This window comes from Emydura macquarii, unplaced genomic scaffold, assembly GCF_026122565.2.
Source record: "Emydura macquarii macquarii isolate MOO-44397 ecotype Brisbane River unplaced genomic scaffold, CSIRO-AGI_Emac_v2 contig_1253, whole genome shotgun sequence".
Taxonomy (NCBI): domain Eukaryota; kingdom Metazoa; phylum Chordata; order Testudines; family Chelidae; genus Emydura; species Emydura macquarii.
Genome location: NW_027131390.1, coordinates 55,162,848 through 55,166,516, shown reverse-complemented (window position 1 = coordinate 55,166,516; position 3,669 = coordinate 55,162,848). Strand labels below are relative to the sequence as shown.

General features: G+C 42.5%; 1 long non-coding RNA gene across 1 annotated transcript; it reads right to left on the bottom strand.

Annotated features, from left to right (window-relative positions):
• Positions 1-278: 278 nt before the first annotated feature.
• On the bottom strand, positions 279-1,812 carry LOC137154094 (uncharacterized). The gene is made up of 3 exons (XR_010920068.1): positions 1,719-1,812; positions 1,456-1,604; positions 279-1,098 (listed from the first exon to the last, which is right to left on the bottom strand). It is a non-coding gene; the product is annotated as an uncharacterized lncRNA (long non-coding RNA).
• Between the last annotated feature and the right edge of the window lie 1,857 nt (positions 1,813-3,669).

Genomic DNA, 3,669 nt, shown 5'->3' with positions numbered 1-3,669 from the left:
AAGTGGATTTGTTTTGATAGTGGGAGGTTGTTCTCTTTCAGTCACTTTCTGCAAACTCTCATATGAATTCATTTTTATCATGAAACAGAAAATGTTGCAAATACTCATGCAAATATAGAGCCGCAGAAGTATTTTTATAGAAGTGTTCATGTTGCTATCTCGGAATTCATCCATTCGGGGTTCAGCAATGTGACTCCGGTGATCAATTACAGCACAAATAGCAAATTAAAACAGTTAATATTCAAAATAGAAAGTAGTAGCTAATAATTAATGAGAAATCCATAGACTGATAGACTCACATAAACCATTCACTGAAATATTTCAGATATATTTGTAAAAGTCTATGTATGTTCAAGGACAGTTCACAAACAGAATAGGAAGCTAAACTGGTGAAATAAATGGACTATTTTAAATAGTTTACCCACTTCTCATAAATCACGCTATGGAACATCATCCCTAACTTTGAAAGTACATCTCATATCATACCATCCACTCAAGTTTTTTTGTTTACTACAGATTGCACATACTATTTTATGTAAATTGCAACAGCATCAATACTTTTAATGGTCTCTTCTCTCATCAATTTTTGAAGGATTTACAACATTAAAAAGGGAGCCTTCCATCTGAATCCCCAGAAAAATCAATGAGCAAAAAGACACTCCCTTACTGACATGGTTTATGTAAAAGATTTTATTTCTTTAAACCAGCCCTCTCCCTCACCTCAAAAAAACAAAAACAAAACCAACGACAAAGGTCTGTGTGAATTTAGGACTCATGAAAGATGCCAGACTGACTGCCCTGTAAAGTGAAGCTCTCTCTTTATAGTCCATGCTCTGTTATTCTACAGTGCCACAGCCACTGCTTAATTTCTGCTTTCTGCATTCCACTTGACAGGGATGGCCAGGTTTGCCAGAAGCCACTTGCCTGTAAAAACAGCACTGTACACCCATGGAGTTCATTTGGTGTGCTATTTTCCCACCTTTTTCAGCAGTAAATGCATCCTGCATCGTTCACTTGCATGTCTTCCTGGGCCTGGAGACTGTCCTGTGAGCGTGCTGGCAGATGGTCTGAGGCCAACACACAGACAGTGGTGGCCATCTGGGGAGATGAGGAGGTTCAAGTATAGGAGAGGTCAGGAGGGCGTTGCCTCCCCCAAACTGCAAGCCTCAGGAAGGCGTGAAACTTGTCCTCCCTCCTACACACAGCCCCATTGGCCTGACTGGAGCTGATCAACAAAATATAGAAGTCAAACTATACCTATGGGTCCAAGGCCAGCTGAAAGCCATCACCCTGTGTCCCTGTGAGATGGGCACCACTGGGAGCAGTAACCAGCATCAGGAAGAGATAAAGTGGCATAAAGTCCTATGAAGCAAGGTCTGGGATAATAGGTGGATCTGGTTCAAGGTGGAAACTTGCCCATTCTATGATGAGCTGAGCTGAAGCCTCAATACTCACCCAGCCAGCCAGCTAAACATGATGTGGGATGGCAGGAAATTTCATGGTAAAGCAGCAGTGACTGGAAGCTGGAATGCCACTTTCATGCGGTGGGTGGGGACCAGAGGGATGAGGAGCTACACTGTGAGACTCTGGCAGCATCTCTGGATCTGTACAGAAAAGATCCAGAAAAGACAGCTGAGATGATAGATGATGGCATATTGAAAGCTGTGTTAAAATGACATGCTATCACTTTAAGTGTAAGACTTTTCCCCCAGTCCTACCTGCAGACCAGGGAGCTCTGTAGGGAATTGTGTGATCTGGGTCTTCAGTCAGTCTGCAGAGAGCCAACTTAGAGCAAGGTGATTTGAGCAGTTTCCCGCTGCCTTACGGAGCAGCCTGCTTAATCTCTCTGGTTTTGGTTCTTATGTGTTAGGGTTCTGGATTTGAAGAAAGGAAGCAGTGTTACATTGCAACTTTGCAGAAAGAGTATTTTATTTAGGTTTTTATCTAACATCTACTTGTATGCTGTGAACGTAACACAGACAAGCAGATTCATCAGGGGTAAGAGGAATCGCGTCCCATGAGGACCTCTGTGTGAAGCTTGATGGCATGCCATAAGATGTACCGGTGGGTGACGGCTTCGTAGGCTTGGAAGCCCGTGAGTGCGAGTTTCCTGGCTTATAAAGAACATGACCATTATAGTTTGCAAAAGAGACAATTTAGCTTGTTAGAAGTGCAGAAGTGTCTTCCTCTCCCTTATCCACCACACGACTATAATAATGGGCTTCATGGAAAACCCTAAGCTGGGCAGAAAGACTAGGGGCTATGCTAATACATAAGGAATAGCTCCAGAAGCAATGGCCTGTCTGTGTCTGTGCATAGGTTGTTGCAAGCCCTGCTGCCTTCTCATTACACTGTGCACTGAAGAGATCACCTTTTGCTTTTTCATATATTATGCAGGACACTGCAGACAGATATTATAATAGCTAAATCATTGATCTGCCATGGCAGGGGGGCTGGAGAAAGGCCTGGGCCAATCACCAACTTTGTATCCAGAGACGTTCTGGCCCCAGTCCCTGGACCCTGTGCCATGGGAGGCAGCTCTAATGTGGGAAGGCGGAATTTGCAATACGAGAGATACTGCAGGATAGACAACCAGGCTGCATTACTGATCCTGGGCAATCTCCATAGAATGCAGGGGGTGACAATATGTTTCCCCCAATCCAGCCCTGATCCCTCTGCAATCCCTGATCCCTTCCTAGATCTCTTCACTGGTGGTGAGGCCTCTCCAAGTCCAGGACACATGACACTGCAGAGGTAGCTGACCCCACCTTCCATGCAGGGGGGTGCTCTTATAAGCATGGATCTGGGAGGGGTATGATTTAGTATTTTTAATACTAAGGTAGAGTTGTGAGAAGTCCAATTAGAGGATTGTCATTGCTACTTGCAGTAGTAAGCATTATACACAGCAGTGAGTGTTTGCAGAAGTGGACCCTATGCCTTTGCCTTATTCCACTAGATTGAGTTCCAGACAGAGAGTGCAGACTGTGCGATCGCAGAGTGCAGAGTGCAATCGCAGAACTGAAAGTCCTTTGTGTTGTCAGCTCAAGCCAAACACTGATTATGTTTTCTGTGTAGTATTTTAAAAACATAAAACTGATGTAATATTAATACCAGCAGCTTTTGGCAAGAACATTGTACTTCAGTTATAATAAAAACTATTCCTATTTATTAAATAAATTATTAAAGACAAATCAACCAATAAGTTTATATCTGTACACACACACATGCACATACATACACAGCCTGATTTTTAAATGATGCTGAGCACCTGCTATACTGTACAAGAAAAGAGTAGTATTTCTTTAAACAGTTTGTGAGCTTTCAAGTGGTGCTCACTGGGTTCTATAATTTAGAAGTCACTAGATACCAGCCAGATCAGCAGTATTTATGTAGCTAGGCTTTGCATGTTTGTGTATAGTTAATGAACAGTTATTTGGGACCCAACTGTACTTGTGTGGTTTCTTCATATTATTTTTGTTGTGACAAGAGTAAAATCACAAGAGCCACCATCTAAAAAATCAGGCCTCTTTAAGATGTCTTAGGTTGGGAACCCGAAAATAGAGACACTGAAAAAAAATCAATAGTCACTTTTGAAAATCTTGGCCTAGCTGTGTTAATCTTTCATATCTCCAATCACGTCTCTCTTCACTGAACTCTCCTAAAAGCAGT